Below are 18,550 nucleotides of genomic sequence, written 5' to 3'. Positions count from 1 at the left end.
GGCAGGGAGGCAGATCTTTGGAAATCCCGCTGCACTTTGGTGAATCCATAGAGGTTCAGCTGGCGAATAACACTCTTGATGTGCCGTGTGTTAAAAACCCGCTGACAAACTCCCCTGCCCAGCACCTCCACTTTGAAGAGATCTTTGTTGATGGCCACACATTTTCCACCGTCACTCCACCAAATGGACCGAAACTGGTCACTTTCCAACATTTTCCAAAGCTTCTCTGGAAAGCAGAGGGGCAAGAATCGATTGTCTTTGCCTGTGCTCTCACTGGAAACAGCAGGAGCTCGTTTGGTCTTGTGTCTGTCACTGCCAGGCCGGACATCCCACTCATCCTCCGTAAATTGTGTGGCAGTGCCACAGGGCACACTATCCCTCTGCCCTGGAAGGCCAGGAGAAGCCATGTCAGCCCAGTGCATCTGGAGCAGAAAGGGGTGGTGTTTCAGTGGGAATCAGCTCGCTTTTCTATTCTCACAGGTGGACTGAAGCTTCCCTCATTGGCCATCACCCTGCACAGCCATATCTCGTTCTCCCAGTCAGCGGCCAAATGCCAACTGGCCATGGCTAACTGTGGGTTCCAATAAATATTCTCTTTCTGTAAGCAGACACCTGTGTGTCCTGTGCAGGAGCTGCTGTGAACACCTCTTTCTCCATGCCAGCAGCAGTTCCCTGGACATGCCAAAGATCTTGGCAGCTTCCTGAGGGGCAGCTTTCCTCCAGCTCCTCATGCAGGCACAAGGCAGCTGGGACTCTTCTTTTGTGGCCCACTCTTGGCTTGTAGCCTTCCAGTGCCTCAGGATGGTCCATCTTAAAGTTGGGCTATAACAGAATCATAGAAGCTAGAAAATGCAAAGGAGGAGAGTTATTTGTAACCAGTTCAAGCCTGGAAAACAAAAATACATAAGAACTAAGACTTTAGTCTTGACCAAAAGCCAAACCTGGCTATTGAAGAAGACAGGGCAGTTTGAAACCTCAACCTTGGGCTAGCTCAGGTGCTACAATATGGTTTTTTAAATGGGTTTTACCTGAGCAAATCCACAGAGCTGTCCTGAAGGGCTGTGGGCAAGGAGAGGCCTGGGCCACGTTCAGCTGCACCCAGGAATAGTTCCCCAAAGAGTAGCAGGGACAGCTGCAGTCCGGGACATCCCAGTGCCCTGTTTGGAAACCTTTCCAGCTGTACCACTCTGACACCTGCAGAAACACCATGACAGTCTGCACCTGTTGTGATTCACTGGAGAAACACCTTACAAGCTCCCTGGTAACAAACTAGCCTTTCAATTGGCTATGAAAGTTCTGCCAAGCAAGAGGAAATGGTTTTCCTTGTTGAAACACATTGCAGCAAGCCTTTGTGTGGAGTAAACACTCTTCATGCCAGCAGGATCAATACAAACAACCTGTCTTGGTACCCAGTTCTGAGCTGCTGCTTGTCTCTTTCTTGCAGCCCAGTGTGAGGCTATTTGGCTGCAGCATTCTGTGATCTCTGTAAAGAGGGGAGGCTATTTCTGAGGTGACAGAGACCCAGCAGATGGCTGAGAGCCCAGAACAACCCCTGAGCTCACCTTGTTAGCACTGCCAGGTTGCTGTTCTCTAACAATCTGTTCTAAACACTGGCTAAGTTTGGAAACAGTCCTAAAAGCAGGCTTGTCATGGTCATGCCAATGAATGAAGAGCTTGTCAACAGAGGAGAGTCACCAGCAGCACAAGGGAGAAGTATAAACATGACTATATTTCCTCTATAGAATGGTTTATATCTAGATGACATATAAATATCACCAAAGATATATCTTTGAATCCTTCAAACTGCTGCAACAGAGCTTTAATACTGTATTAAGGGTTGGAAAATTGGAGGATCAGAGGATATTTCACTGTCTAGCTCCAGTCTTTTGCAAATGGATGTGAATCTTCCATTCAAAACACAGATTCAACAAACCAGTTCCTAACATGTTCTGACCCTTAAGAAGTGTCCATATTCAGCTTTTGACTTCAGCTTTATCTCCAGAAAATCCTCAGCAATTTAGGCATACTCCAAGGACAAAGCTCACCAAGCAGTCACAGAAGCAAGGAACAGCAACATGCAGTTGTTGGCAGCAGGGAAAACCCTCTGGGGTGAAGAGCCAGCATCCAGTGATCACAGCACCACCTCTCCCAGCTCAGCCTTCAGGAAGCGAGTTGTGTTTTTACCTGTGAAAGCAGAGAGAGGGAGAAAGGTGATGGTTCTCACAGGAAGATGGACAAGTAAAAAAAAAAAAAAAGGAAGTGCCATAGCTGCAGTGAGTTTGGGGTGTGCTGCTTTGAGTTATCCTGAGGTATAGGAAAAGCGTGTAGGAGTATCCTGCAACACCTGGTGTTCTCTGGTGTTGTCAGAAGAATGTATTTCCCACTGCAAGTCACCCAGCTCTGCATTTCTTGGTCGGGTTTACTCCCTCTTGGAGAGCAGACACATTCCTCTGCCTCTACTTTTCAGCCCAATGCCAGGCCTGCAATGTGTCTGATAGATAAACCATGCCCTGGCAAAACCAAGCACATTCTTGTTTAGCACCATATATTGACCCACTGATAAGTTCTTTTTTCATCATTTCCAGGAAATGTGGGAAGCAGCTGGAACCAGGATCCATGAGAGGAAGCAACAGCATTTCAGGCATTTCAAAAATAGATCAAAAAGTTAGGCTTGTACCAAGTGAGGCAGACAGAGCCCATAACCCTTGCCAGGAGGATGAGCAATGCAAACAGTGGATGCCTGTATCTGAAGGAGAGATTTTCCCCACTCACAGCAGAGGAATATGTTTTGAGTAGCTGGTTTTTGGTCTTCTGTTTTGTTTACTTTACCAAAGACAAAACCAAAAGTGACGCCATACCCTACTTTATTAAGTGCAGAAGGAAGCATCTGGGAACAGCAGCAAAACGTGACAAAGTCCAGACCAGCCTAAACAGAAACACCCACAAACCCTCCTACTCAGCCTGCTGAATATGTAGATATTTATCTATTACAGCCTGCTACCACAGCTGAGCAGAAAATACCTGCTGGGCTTCAGGATGCTCCAAGCAACCAGGAGGAGAACAGGAGGAATATCACATTCAGCTGCTCTTCAGGGGTTGCTTGGTCCCTCAAATAACCACCAGAAAGAGCAGAAGGAGCAGACCCTCAGCTGGTGGGAGCAGACCCCACAGCCTCTGCCACTGCTGTGTTCATGCTGGCTCCAGTTCAAGGGCTCTATGGCTACTGCCCAGCTGTCAAGCTCCTGGCAACTTCTAGCCTGTGCCAAATAGAAGCTGAGGGGCAGAATGAGGAAGTGACCCACTGAAACTTGTTCTGTGTGAGGGACTTCCCTGCAGACCAGCACAAGAAAGGCATTGCCTGCTCAGAAGTGCCACACTAAACCTGGAGAATGGCCAAGCTCTGGTTCAAGCTGCCTGATTTGATCACAGAAGCCAGTACCTCAGCCAAGTGCAGGCACTGGCTAAACACTGTTATAATTAGAGCTGAGGTGCCAGGCCCGTTGTTTCTAACTCCTGTTATTTTCATTATGTATCTTTCAGTATTTTGTGTTAACCTGAAGAGAGATGGTGTCCAATTTCAGGGGGGTAGGAGAACTTCATGCTAAGAACATCTAGTTTTGTTTTCCTACTCAAGCAGAGCGGTCCCAACCTAGTGGTGCAAACCTAGGTGCACCAAAATGGTCCTAACTATAAGGCAAAGGGGAAGCACTTAACTTGCTAAATCATCTTACTGAACAATTAGGGTTGGCAGCATTTAGTTCTGTCAAATTACCCCAAAGGTAATCTAATCAGCAAACATTTATTAGAAATTGGAGAGGTACAGTAAAGGACTAGCAGAGGAAAGGATCGGCTGTTTCATCTGGAACTGTCCTGACCTTCAGGGAAAACTCTCTAGCACAACATGGTTGCCATAAATACTTACACCATGACAAAAGATGTCAGAAATGCAGGCTGTTGACATTACAGGATACTCAGCCAAAGCAAAACAGTATGGCTTTCAAACTGTGAGTTTAAAGACCAGCAAGTTTAATGACAGTATGATATGCTATCCTAGAGTTTAGAGGGCAGGAAAGTGCAGCTGACATTGAACACAAATATACTATTTTCTTTTAAGGAAGTTAGTTTCCAAATGACACAGAACTATTTAAGTCATTGCCAAGTTTCAGATCTAAACTAAGCAAGTTTATAAAAGTTTAAGAACTTTTAAGGCAGAGTTCACCAGAACTTTTATTCTTTTAATGATTAACTCCTTTTTCTTTTTTTTTTTTTTTTTTTAATTGCTGGTCTATATCCTCTGGCTCAGGGGATTGCCAGGAGGAGAACAGTGCACAGCAGCATCTTCATTTAGAGTCTGCTGCTAGCTGGATGGACGTTTTCTGTGACTCACTTGAGACATACAGTCAGCCAAGACTGAAGTATTCAAGGCTCAGTGTTGTTTGTGCAAAACAAAGCCTCATTTGGCAGTGTGGGATTTCACAGGCTCATTTCTCAAAGTGTCTTCCCAGAGAGTTCAGTTCCTCCTTCTGTCTCCTGTGAGCCTGAAAAGACAGACCACCCTCCCCAAGAGGGCAGTCACAGGGCTGCTCTGCTTCTTGTTTGTAAAGTATTACAACACTGTGCAAGCAAATGGTATAACTTCACATGGAAAGACATCTTAGATAAATCCCTTGCATGGAATTAATCACACTGATGTCGCAATCATGGGTGTCATGGATAAAAATGACCCAAACAAGAGGAGCATGACAATTTTCCATCAGGGCTTATTTACTGGAATTATAAACAGAGATTTCCAGCTCTCTTAAGCTAGGCCAAACAACTAGCACCCACCTGTGGCCTGTTATCTTAGCTGAGGACTAAGGCAGAGCAGATTTTCTGCCACATATTTGGAGTGGGCTGCCTTGATCTTACAACTTCAACAGCAAAAGCATCATTTTACTGCTACTGCTGAATGTACATTCCTTGCACAGTTACAGAAACATTTCCTGGCTACTATGAAGAGGTACCAAAGAAAAGGCCACTCTTATACCTTGTTCAGTGTGGTACAAAACTCTGCCTTGATCTGAGCTGTAGTCTCTGCTTTGCTGGTGAAACCAGCATTCACAATGGGGTTCTGTGCTTAGACTGTGGAGAGGAAGCTTTAGTATTAAAAAAAATAGCATAAAATCATGAGTAACCACATTAAATTAAGTTGAACATATCTTTTATGCAACCCCTGTCCTTTCCAAGAGAAATGCACCTGTATGGATGTGGTGCTCTTACAGCTTTTAACCTAATGCTTTTATGCAGTAGGGGAGGTGGAGAGATAACACAAAGCCCACATTCAGTAAAATACCTTTGCTGCAGGAAAATTAAACCCTCTACATTGTAAAAAACAAGCAGAGAGCCAGGTCATTGGGCTCAAGCAATTGATCAGGTAGACAACCTGAGATATCCTGAGTGGTCCTGAGATGATATCCTGAGATGTCCTGAGACAACCTCAGTGGTTTTCTTAGGAATGGGTGAGTACTTACACAGATTGTGCAACTGCTGTGCCTCTACTTTGCCTGATGTCCAAACAGCAGTGTCTGTAACAGCCTGAATCGGTATTGATACCATTTGCGTGCACTTTGTAAATAAACAAATAGTGACTCACAAGTGACAGGCTTGGAGAAACCCAAGGCAGGGATTACAGCACAGGCTAAATCACCACCCTCTCATCTGTCCAGACACACAGTACAGGATGGGCCTGGCTGCAGCAGGGTAACACCACAGTGGCAGCAACCCTCGCTGCCAAGGCCAAACCCTCACTCCAACAGCTCAGTGACATTTGGCTTAACTGGCAACAGCAGCCCTGGCCTGGCAGGATATCCCTCAAAGGTGGACATTCACATTATATCCTCAGCCAAAAGCACCTCTTTCCCTAGCACTGCCTGTGCCATCCACCCTCCAGATTGCTGAATTAGCAATCGGCAAGTGAAAAAAAGTACAGACAAGATAGATAGAAATTAATGTTTAACCTTTTCCTGCCTTACACTACCAGCAAATAGCTGCAAGCAATCCAGATTTTTTTTTTTCCATTCATTTAGCTTCTACTTGGTGAGCAATTTTGTTTCCTCTGCCATGCAAAGAGCTCCATCAACAGCAAACCTAAGGAAACCAGGTCCTTCATGGATTTAGTATTTGGATAATTAGTTTATGGTGATTTTTTTTGTTTTTCCTCAAGGCTGCCACGGTTCAAGTCTGCTAGAGCCTGTTTCTTGGTCAGTGGATGGCAAGGTCTCTAACAACTGGCTTTGTGGTTTCAGAGATCTCTTAGGAACCTTTAAAAGTTTTACTGTTCTTTGAGCTTTTCTCTGAACTGAAGCATGGCCACCACATTCAAAGCCACTGGCAGGCAGTCAGCACAAACACAGTACAACAGTGTGCCCTCATGGAGTTCAGCTTGAAACAAATGGAAAAGGAAGCCAAGAGCAAATCATATCCTAGCCTAGCAAAAATCCTTTAAAACACAAAAGAATTGCAAAACCAAATCTGAAAAGGCACCGAATCAGAAGATTCTTCTTTGTAGGGTCATCTCCTCAATTCTTAGAGATGAAGCCTGAACCTCCAAACCAAAGAACTTGAACAGTCATGATCTAGTGAGTGGATCTCCAGCCCTGAACACCCAGAGTGTAGGGAAGCTCTTCAGCCCAAGTATCCTTCTCCTATCACCAACAGTAGCCAGCCACAACTGCCTAGCATAAACCCTCCTGTCACAGGATGAGTCAGTCCTTTATCCTTGCAGCCCATCACTGTGCAGGACTGCCTGGTACTGCTGGAGAAGTTGGATATGAATGGATGGCTGATTCATGGTGGGACACTGGGCTATTTTCTTGTCCCTCCCAGCACGATCTCACCCAGCACAAGAGAGCTGTGAAACCAGTTCCTTGCACGGTCCCACTCCACTGGGCTGAGCAACCAGACATGTCAGAGGCTTACTTGAAGGCTGTGATCCTTAAGGCTTTGTCTGGTTGTAATTAAGTCACCTCCTAGGGAGGGTGTCCTGCCTGCTTTACTCAGCAATGTCTGGGCAAGGCTGTGCAGGGACAGAGACAGAGGCTGCAAGGGGCTACTTTGCAGGCTGGAGAAAGAGCAGAAGCATGCTAAGGCCATCACACTGAGGTTCCAGCAGCCTCATCTTGTCTCCTTATCTCCCTCAAGCTGCATCCAGAGGTGCCATCTCCAAGTCCTCCATCTCTTGCCCAGCAAGGCCCAGCTGTGCTTCTCACTCATTCCTGCCCTGGGCAGGCCAGGTCTGTGCTGGGGCCACTGCACCACCCCAGAGGTGGAAGCCAAGATCTGAGCACTGGAGCCAGGTTGGGGGTGTGCAGGAAAGAACAGCCCCAGGTTGCAGAGAACTCACTGCAACACAAACAGCCAAGTGGTTTATTTCTTCAAGCACTCTTTATTTTGACATTAATTCAAACTAGTAGTTGTTTCATCCATAGGACAACTGAAGCTTCCAAGACAAGTAACTGGTGGGACAACTACATGCTACCAGCCCAAATCATTATCCAGGACTCAGGCTGGTGTTTGCTTCAAAGACTCTCCATGTTCCAGTACAGCTCACCCACTGCCTGCAAGTTTTACAACATCTGAGGCTACAGTAGCCGTTAAATTACTGTTCATGGTTTGGGAAAAAAAAACCTACATTGAACAATACAAAAACTTATCTTGATATTAGCAAAGCAAAGTTGAGCAAATGGGAGATGTGCTCTCGCAACAGACAGCTGTGCAGAGCCCCAGGCCAGGCAGAGTGCTTTCAAGTCCTCCATATCAAGGGGTCAAGTCCAAGGGCCACCTAACCTCATCTCTTATCCAGACCAACACCAGACACTTCCCAAAGACATGCAAGACTGTCTGCACAGGTCCTGACCTGGCTTCCAGCACCTCAGGACTAGTTTATGTCTGGACAGTAACACTCAAGTGTCCCTCAGGAAAGCATCTCTGTTGATTCCAACACCAGGTTGTCTTGTTTTTCATTTAAGAACTTGAGCTGGACACTCCATCTTGCTAAATTAATGGTCTCACCAACTTCTTAACACAATGAGACACACAGAAGTGAGTTCAGTTAACCAGTGGCTCAATGGATTTTCTCACAGACCAATCATTCTTTACTTAAGCTCCACAATTTCATGGCAACAAGCCCCAGATAGGCTGGAGATGCTGGGAACAGGAGGTTCTTCCCAGTTACCACACAATACATATTTTTCCTGGGTGGCTATTTGTTGCCACAGTCATGCTGAGAACAGCACTGTTCCCTGTGGCACAGTGGATTCAATTTATAATAAAACCAAAAAAGAGAAAAAATAGGGCAGCTTTGACAAGATCTGCTTGACTCACCTCTGCTGCTTTGTTTAATATTGTTGCAGAATTGCTCCATGCAGGGAGCAATTTAGAAAAAGCTTGATGAGGGAAAGCTTGTGATGAGGAAAGCTCATCGGCTTTCCTTTAGAGAGCTGCCTGCCGAGGACAGATGCACTTGTCACATATGTGGAGATGGCTCATGCATACTAAAGGAGCAACTCATTCAATAACCACACATTTATGAGACAGTTTCTAATCAAATCATTCCTCCAAGTACAGATACCAAGCCATCCTCAATACTCTCACCACAAGTACATGACAGCCCCAGCATTCTGCTGTCTCCAACACACAGCAGCCTCATTGTGCAAGGACCCACCAAGCCAGTGTGACAATCCCAGCCTCAGGGTACCCATCCCCTGCTAACTCAGAAAATCTTGTGCTAGGAATGTACCCTAATCCTTGACTGAGACTTCCAAGCTGTGTGCAGTACATTGGCAGATCACGTGGCAGTGCCTCCAGCTAAGACACATGCCTGCTGCCTGATTCCTTAATGCTCTGCTCCATGTGAGTTGACAAAGCATGGGAGATGTCCTGTTATTGCAGGTGAAAAAATGTCATTCTGTTCAAAATTTCACTGATGTGTTGCTTCCTGCATTGTCTTCTCCAGACTACCATGGTGTGATGGAGCAAGGACTGCCTATCCTTGGGTGAGACAGTGGGAGAGCTGGTATCTGCAGAGAGCTCTTCAAATATTAAATAGAAACCAAGATCAAGACACTGAAGAGGAAGAACAGTCCAGTCACAGACACATATGCTTTATCAATACAGCACAGCACATGCTGGTATAAAGCAAGGAGCAAAGGCTGCAGGAGGCTGTATCTGAAACAGAGAGAGCAGCTCTGCAAGAACCTGTAATCTGGGAAAAAGTCAGTGCCCCTTCAAGCACAAGAGGTGGTGCCAGGAGCCTCCTGCAGCTGGAGAGGCTTCAAACACTCAGGTGAATGGGGAGGGGACCCAGAAAACAGCAAGGCAGATGTCAGCAGAGCTATCTGCTCACTGCACAACCCACCTCCCCACGCACCTTTTCATCGCAAAAAATGCACCATACTGAAATCTCATTTTATAATTATGAGATTGTGTTGCCTCACCTTGATTATGAGTGAAGCCTTTGAGTGATTTTAACTTCTCCTGTCAAACCTGGCTGTCTCAAAAACATGGTGTTTCGACATGTTTGAGGGGAAAGAGAAATTCTGTAGTGAGCAGGGAGAGAGGGGAGCTACATTGCTGCTCCTGCCAAGAAAAAGTTGCAGCTCTCACCTGCCTGCTGGCTGGCCTGCCTGCTGACATTCCCAAGTGAGGATTAGCCAGGGCACAGGGTGTCTCCCACTGAGCTGATATTTAGTGGGTGATTTGGGAGAGAAGTGAGCATACTGAGGGATACTAAGATTTACTGCATCAGAGGCAAGTACAAGTGGACTTCACCAAACCTCTTGTCCACAGAGCAACTCGTCCCTTGCTTAGGTTACAGGCAGGAGCTTATGCTAAGGGCTTTCTCTTTTCTCAGTGGGTATTAAAAGGTGTCAGCTCTGCTACAAGCATAGTGGAGCAGCCCCAGGGTAATGGCACCAGCACAATACTGAGATGAATTTTGGTCGAGCTCCCAGCTTTACTTTCAGCATCCAAAGGCATTTGCTTGCTCTGTGTCCCCTTTTCACCCTGGCAGAACAGCTGTGTCCCAGCAGAGACTGTTCCTCCGGCAACATGGCACCAGTCTCTGCTGTGCAGACACATGACCAAGGTAAAGACCAGCAGAAACCACCTCCTCTTTACCAAAACCAAGCCCAAGGAAGTCAACAAAGGACAAACAATCCCCGACCACTGGAGTCAAGTTTCTATTGCCTAACTTAATGCACTGTTCCCCCATTACAGGGCACACTGCACCTGCCTTCAGGGTATCACATATCCCTACAGCCCCAGAGCTTCCCCTCTCCAGCTGCTCTGCCCACGGTGGGTGGAAGAACAAGCCATGCTGCCTGTCACCTCCCTCAGGAGAACTTTCCTTGCTTTTCCCGAAAGAACTGATGTGTGGAGGATTCATGCTGGATTTCTCCTACTTTTGAAATTGTTGGGTTTTTTTTCCAGTTGATGGTGACCTACATAATAAGCAGGTCACTGGAACATGAGAGATGTTTTTCAAGGCAGAGGAGAAAAGCCAGGCAGCTCCCCCTCCACACGGGCTTCTGAGGACAAACTGCTGCTTCCCTGGGGTCCCATTCTGCAGCCTCCTTCATACTCCTCTGTCCAAAACCAGCAGGAGCTGCTGGGATCCCACTGGGGATATGGACATGCTCTGAACATGAGGCTGGTTAAAGCTCTACGGGGGACTGAGAGGAGCTTCAGGAACAAAAACCTCCCTCACGTGAACAGCATACATGTGCAGTGTGCAGTCCCTGTGCACGAGGCTGGGAACTCATGCAATGGCCTGGCTGCGTGGGACTCAATCCCGTGGGCAAGGCAAGCTCCCACCAAACCAGCAGCAATAGGAGGGAAGGAGAGAGCAAGAAGATCCCCGTGGATCTTCCCTGTGGATCCTTCCCTGGCAGAAGGAAGGATTGGGTTGTAGCAGGTCTGCTGAGCACAGGAACACAGGACTGAGACATTGCCAGCTGGAACAGTGCTCAACCTGAAAATCTGGCAGGTGAAAAGCAGGGTTAGAAGAGCTTGAACTCCATTTACTTATCAAGCTCTAGTCATCATTGTTGCTTCTTTATGGGGAGCATCCCTAAGGGCTTGCCACAATAAAGCACAAACTAGAAATGAGGATTTGAGTAGCCAAGAGAAGAGAGGCCCTGGAATAACATTTCAGTATCCATATGGTTTAAGGTATGGCAGCATGGAACTGCACTGTCTCAGAATGTTGTCTCCAGCACCATCCTCCCTCATCTCGCAGCCAACCTCTCCCCTGCTCCCAAACAGGAGAGAACCCTGTGAAAGGTAAATCCCAGCATATCCAACCCCAACACCCACTGTGGCACTGCAAGCAGGAAGCAGTGAGTTACCTACCCACAGGTAAAGCAGGGATCTATTAGAGAAATAATGTAATGTGATCCTGCCAGGGGCTCAGAGTCAGTCCCAGAAGGATACACAGAGCGAGTAACCAGAGCAGGCAAGGATAAGAAGCTCTCTCAAACATCCTGATGGCTCAGAGAGCTCCAGTGACAACAGCACAAGTCTGGTAACTAGGTCACAGTTATGATCCTTAATTAATCCTGAAGAGACCCCATCTGCCACGGGGAACATGACATTAAGCACAGAAGCAGGCCAGGGGTAATGCCAGACCCCAGCCCAGCAGCAGCTGCTTTGCCCAGCCTGCTCCCTGCAAGCTTTTAGCCAGCAGGCACACCAGGCTCTCCCCATCTCCCCTGAGGAAGCAACAGCAACCCAGAGCCTGTTCACAAGCCCCTGCCCAAACCACACTGACATAATCCATGGCACAGGGGAGAGATGAGATTGAAAACAGACCAGGGCAGGCAGACATGAGGCTCCAGCAGAGGAGCTGTACCAAATCCTGATGGACAGCTGAACCCTGGATCCTGGCCTGTGCTTCACCTGCAGCCCTGCTTTTCTCCTCTAACATCCCTGTGCTGGGGTGGGGTGTGCCATCCCAAGTCAGTTCTTCCCACAACTCCTCTGGGAGAAGCTAAGAGATACCAACTTCTCTGCTTGGGCTGCCTCAGCTTGCACAGAGGCACTCACAGCCCTGGGTGCTGCAAAGGGGCATCAAGTGTAGAAAAGGCCCCAACACTGCAGCTGATTCTGGGAGAGGTCACATGCTGGCAAAGCCAGGTTGTTCTGTTGGCAGAAAGAGCTGGCCCTGACCATGACAGTGGAGAGCCCTTCTACCAACAGGAAGCAGGGACTGACTGTGGGAAAGGGCATGGACAGCTGGCACTGGGGAGAATAGCCTAGGTAAATCTCATCTGCCCTGGTCTCTACAGCTGGTTGTGTTTTGCTTCTACACATGATCCATATGAATGTCTTGATCTGCTTAAATCCACTGGTGACAGGGAGATAAGACGAGAAAATGTCGATTGAGTTTTCAAGCCCTACTTCTGCTACCAGAGCAACTAAAAAGCAGCCACTGTCAGCAAAAACAGCAACACTAGAACAGAGTCCTCAGTACAGAGTTTCTGAGGACTCAGCACAGAGCAGGAGCATTAAAAATAGTAGTTTCAGAGAAGAAATGGGTGACTAATGAGCCCTACACTGACAACTGTTGTGAGATGAGGGCAGCTTAATATTAAAGCCATGTCTGTGGGGACCCTTATTAAGGTGTCACTTGTGCTCACTACCACCCCCGAAGGCATTGTATTCCCCATCATGCACAACTGACAGCATGCCAGGGAACAGACACAATTAAACCAGGACAAGTAGAAAGGAGAAAAGCTGCAAAGTAAACATAAAACAGTATTTTTACCCAAGGAAACTTTGAAAAGCAGAGCAATCAAATTTACAGTATATGCACCATCACTGTAGACATGCACTGTTCTCCCTTATCCAAGTGCAACTGAGCGAGGGACTGTACTACTGTGAGATCATTCCATGAAAACTGGGTCACTGGCTATCAAACCCAAGAGATAGTGCCAGGACTTTGGGAAGGATGCACTGAAATCACTTCTTCCAATTAAAATATGAGCTTAGGAAGCATCTCTGGTTTATTTGCTCTTGTAATTAGAGCTTTAAATTTCAATTACTTGCTCAAAATCTCAGTGTTCATCATGGTAAACAATCCTGACAAGGTTTTTACTGTGGAGGAGACAGGCAGTTTTGGGAACAAAGCTGAAGTAAACACAGGAAAGATAGGCACCTTTCCAAGACAGAAGTACAGAGAGCACAGGCCTCACAGAGCAATCCATGGTCTCAAAGGCTCACAAGTGAACTCAGAGCTTGCCCCCATCACACCCCCCAAAGAACAGCACACCTGTTTGCTGTGCCAAGCACCAGCCTGCTCTCTACCTCTTCCAAAGTGCAAGGCCAGGCTACACAAGCCCTGAAGACCCTTCTGGATTTCAGCACTAGAGAGCACAAAGATCCAGAAGGCTTGCACATCTTCACTCATTGGAATTGTTGGCCCCTGTTTAGTGGTTGAAATGGTGTCTGTTCCCTTCTCAGACACCCCACCCTCCACTACAGTGGCTCATTCCTGCTGCAGGTTGGAGAGGATGAACATCTGCTCCATATCAGAGCCTGGCCAAAAGTGTGCATTGACCAGCATGTCATCTCTCCCCAAAATTACTCCTTGCAAGATATTGTTGCCTCACAAAATTCAGCTTGACAACAAAACACAACCTCACACTTACCTGGACACAGAGACTGCTCAGCACACTCCATCAGAGGCAGAAGAATTAACCCTTAAGTAGTGAATGGGTTGTGGAAAAACATTGCAAAGCAACCTAACCACCCCTGACTAGTTAAACACTGCAATAATATATCATCTGTGTTGTATTTGCAGACTTCAGAGTGCCAAAGAACTACAAAGAAATACAAAACTGCCATCAGGGCTTTTGGGGAAACAGTTTGGCCACTGCCAGCAAGAGCCTTGTGAAGTGGAACTAATTTGAAAGTTTTCTGGTGCTACTGATGGCTGGAGAATCAGTTATCCTTTGCCCCGAGCTCCCTCTCCAGAGCCACCACCCCTCACTCTCACAGGGCTCAGTACTTCCTCCCCATGTGATCAATCCAGTGCCTAGAGGGGGTGTCTTACAACAGGGCACCTGGAGTAACATCTAATTATCTTTATTTTGCATTAATTAATGCATTATTAAATTTCACAATTAAAATATAATGTATCTTTTTGAGAACATGAATTCTGAATTACTTTTTCAAGTTAAATTTTGAAGCAGAGAATTTTCAAGACTAGAGGTCTTTTAAAAAAAAGATAAAGAAATACAAAACTAAATCATCAGAACTACACCCCAGTTTCCCTAAAAGCTTGTGGGATGTCTGCAGGAATTTTGGGTTGCAAGTCTGAAGAGACTACTAGATTATCTAATGTATATAAAACTCCATAAGATTATCAAAGCTCTCTATAAAATCACAACAAACAGGTCAATCAATTGATCCATCAGTAGTGCTAAGCCAGCAATAACCCTCCACTCTCCCTTGGCTCTTACAGTCAGTGTCACATGAGAAACCAGGAAGAGAAGTAAAGAGAATTACTTAATCTTGGGTTTGTATTTTTGCCATTTCGATCTTGTGTCAATAATGTCTCAGCTGATCCCTCTCAACCTTTTTGTTATGTTATGTAACGTTTGCACTTCCATGTCTTTCTAGGACATTCTCTGGAATCAGTTTTGATTTTCTTTGCCCAGGGCTGGGACAAGATACATTTCCAAGAGAGAGCACATGCCTCACCCCCAATTAAGCAGTGAGATTCCTGAAAAGTAGACCTTAAAAGCCCTGAGTTCTTTACCACGTCTCCTGGAGACACAAGAGCAACACATTTTCCCACCATTACCACCACCCCAAGCCAACACAACACAACCAGGTTTGCTTGGCACACCAAGCCAGAGACAGCTCACTCCTCTGAGTACTCTAGTCCCATAGATCTCAGCTGGAATGATGTTCAAAGCAGCTGCAGAACCATCAGGTCTAACAATGCAGACAAGGCTGCCAGCAGGGTCACTGTACCCTAAGAAACCTCCCAGTCCAGCTGTCCTGGCACCCTCACTCACGCTGCTCCTGGTACTGCCTGTGCTTGGCAGGCAGAGCGGCCTGGGAGCCTTCAAAGCAGAGCCCAGAGCTTTGCGTGGCTGAGGTTGTTTGTAAGACAGTGCACACAGAGCACCTGGCAGCTTTTGGGAGAGTTCAGTACAAAAGCAAACAAGGAATGAAAGCCTTGCATACTCCAATAATCTCAATACGTCACAGAGTTTCTCTGATCTGCAGCTTTCAAGTTCAGATTTGGAGATATGATGTGCTAATTTCCTCCCTTAATGTCTCAGCACAAGGCCCTTTCGTCCCTATAGCTGACGCTCTTCCCATTTTAATACCTTATCACCACCCTCTGACTTCATCTGTAATCTTCAGTGCATAAGGAGGAGTAGTATGTCTTGCATCTCACGAGTTAAGCAACAAGAGCTATTGCAAAACAGCACAGCAAATGCCATGGGTAGAATGCACCTCCCACTGGGAGGTGGAAGCATTTGGAGTTGGACCCCAAGAAGGCTGTAAGTTTATCCTTCCACCTTTCTGGTGTATACACAGGCTACGGTGTTACACAGACTCTTCCACTCACAGGAGATTTTGGCTCTGTGAGGTTTTGTACCCCATGGTACCATACACTTTCATGCTATTTTCATGTTTGGAAAACCTCTACTTAAATGTAAGGCATCCTTCTGCTCTACTGCTTCACCACTTTACCTCAACCCTTTAGATTATTTCTTGCAAGGAGCTAATTCTGACTGTACTACTATAGCATCTAATATTAACTATAACAACTAATTCTAAAACTGTAAAGTTTCCCTGGCCATTGATGGAAACAATGACAGATCAAAACTGCTTTACACTTTATTCTGTTACTGCTTGCTTTCTCCAAGACAAGTCTTAAAACTGTCTCACAACCAGCAATATCTAATGCTATGAAATAACTGGATAAAGGAGAAAAGCCACCCAGGTAACAGAGCTCTGTTGCCTCACTGGATACTCATTTATGGGATAACACCTACACAGAAGAGCCCAGCTTGGCTCTAGTCAGGAGCAGGATTTTCCCCCACCTTCTCACGTCGTCAGCAGATGTTTCATTCTGAAATGCTACCCCTTACTTCACTGATCTCTGCAGAAGAAATTATATTACCAGATGCATAAAAGAACAAGCGTTTGCTGAGACAAACCACAACAACAAGCCTTACTAGTAAGTGTACTGTGACTATCAGGACTTGAGTGGATGCCTTTATCCCTATTCCCAGGCTGTAAAGGCAATCTTACTTGTATTGCTACACCTGGGAACAGAAAGGCAGCATGTAAACAGGAAAACAGTACTGGTTAATAGCATGCAGGAAATAGTACTGGTTAAAAAACTGTCCGGTCAGGGAATCTTCATTTTGATAAAAAAAGGACATCAATTTATAAAAAAGAATTTAACTTCCTGCATCAATGAGTCCATGGTGACTGGGAAGGATTGAGGGCAGTTTTACTATGCTACTGCCTTCTCAGGTGTCCACAGCAGCCTCATGGGACAGGTAGACAAGTCAGAGAGATGATTTTTGGTCATGATTTAACACCAGTAGGCACCAAATTCCCCTACACAGCCCCTACTCAGTCCCCAGTCTCTGTCAGATGGGGGAGATAATCAGAAGGGTGAAAGTGTAAAAGCTTGTGGGCTGAGATAAAGTCAGTTCAATAACTAAAAGAGAGGACAAAAGTAACAGAGAGAAAACAAGTAATGCGAAAGAAAACAATTGCTTACCACCAACTGACTGATGTCCTGCCAATCCTGAGCTATGACAGCCCTAGCCAACCTCCACCCTCCCAGTTTAACTGCTGATTTTGATGTCATATGGTGTGGAATATCCCTCTGCTCAGCTGGGGTCGTCCACTCCCAAGTTCTTGTGCACCCCCAGCCTGCTTGCTGGCAGGGCAGTGTGAGAAACAGAAAAGCCCTTGACACTGCACAAGCACTGTTCAGCAATGCCTAAAACATCCATCTGTTATCATCGCTGTTATCATCAGAAATCCAAAGCACAGACTACACAAGATGCCATGAAGAAAACTAACGCTATCCCAGCCAAAACCAGCACATTTTCCAAGGACAAGAGTAAGAGAACAAGGTACAAGGTATGCTCCTTGCTTTCTAGCAATCTTCTTGACAGAAAACTCCTAACGTTGGACATTGCTTCAAGGGAGAGAGTCCATAGGCTCCAGCACAGCATTTTTTCATTGCTAGGGGTTGATTTCTTGTTTTCAAGGACTTGGACAATTCACCTTCTGCTTTGACTTCCACCTTCCTGCCAAAGCCCACAGTAGCAAAGGCATGAGCAGCACTAGGGGCTCTCACTAGAACTACCTGGTATAGCAAAGAAGCTTTACTACATAAGCATGACTTGAGAGTCTTTCTGGGCTTAAAGTGTTTAAATTCAAATAAGAGACACACACTTCTCTCCTCTGACAGCTGTCCTTCCTATATAGAGAGGAGCAGACTATCTACTTAAATCCTTTCTGGAAACCTCAGTTCTAGATTTCTACAGAGAGCTCTGACTAAAGATCCTTTCCCTACCCTCTAACATCTTCAATACTGTAAGTACCTGAATTCACATTTTCTAAGGTATTTCGCTCTCTGTTGAGTAGACTTCAAGTTCCTAAACTGGATGTAAAGGTGCTGTCTCTGCCTGAGTACTTAATGAGGAGAAGTGAGGGCTGAGATATGCAAGAAAAATTACAGATGAATAAGAAAAATTAAATACTGAATAACTTCAATAACCATAAATAAAAGTATACTGTTTGGGGTCTATTGGTTCTTTCTAAGAGAAGGAGGAAAACTGTGTGAGAGAGGAGGAAATGAGGGTGTGGAGGCAAGCCATGGCAAGTGCAGCAAAGCTCACAGTAGCTGGAAGGATTAGCATATCATTTCCTGCCATGTGCTGCACAAAGCAAGACAAACTCAATAATTCAAGATGAAAAAAAGGTTATTATGGGATTTTCTACAACTGAAGCAAGTGGACAGACATCAGGGGGATATTCTGGACTTAGGATAAGCCACTGCTGGATGTGTTAGTCAGCTGGGCTGTGGACTGCAGCAGCAGTGTGAGGTGGTGCACTTCAGTGGGACAGCAAGGTATCTTGTATGAGGGTGGCAACAACTTCCACTGCCAGCACTGTGCCTGACTCATGCCCCTGTGATGGGACTTTGCCAGGAAACCAAACTCCTCCACATCAATGGGCACCTCCTGGGGCCTGGCAGACAGGAAAAGTGTCCTGACCCAACAGCCTTGTGAGGGCCCACCAGCAGTCCACAAATTTTAAGAGATCCATTACAGTAGGGAGCAAAACAACTCACACTTGTGTGTACAAGATGGGTACAGATCTTGCCTGGACTGTGTCGGTGAGACAGGGGTTCTGCTCAGCCACTCTGCAACACGAGCCTCAGCATCCAGCAGCTCCTCCAGCTTACTCAAATCCTCTGCCGCTTAGAGGGTCCTAGAAAGAAATGAGATTTCCTGTTCTGTCA

At 46.2% G+C, this 18,550-nt stretch overlaps 1 long non-coding RNA gene across 3 annotated transcripts; it reads right to left on the bottom strand.

The window, feature by feature from the left end:
• Positions 1-293: 293 nt before the first annotated feature.
• On the bottom strand, positions 294-17,022 carry LOC310913583. 3 transcript variants are annotated; one of them, XR_014590844.1, is made up of 4 exons: positions 15,378-15,457; positions 2,046-2,184; positions 1,029-1,194; positions 294-842 (listed from the first exon to the last, which is right to left on the bottom strand). It is a non-coding gene; the product is annotated as an uncharacterized lncRNA (long non-coding RNA). The 3 variants fall into 3 exon arrangements; XR_014590843.1 differs by lacking the exons at positions 1,029-1,194; positions 15,378-15,457 and adding an exon at positions 16,793-17,022; XR_014590845.1 differs by lacking the exon at positions 1,029-1,194.
• Positions 17,023-18,550: the final 1,528 nt, after the last annotated feature.

This window comes from Zosterops lateralis (genome assembly GCF_965231275.1).
Source record: "Zosterops lateralis genome assembly, chromosome: 11".
In the NCBI taxonomy this organism is placed as follows: domain Eukaryota; kingdom Metazoa; phylum Chordata; class Aves; order Passeriformes; family Zosteropidae; genus Zosterops; species Zosterops lateralis.
This window is presented reverse-complemented; position numbering and strand designations above follow the sequence as displayed.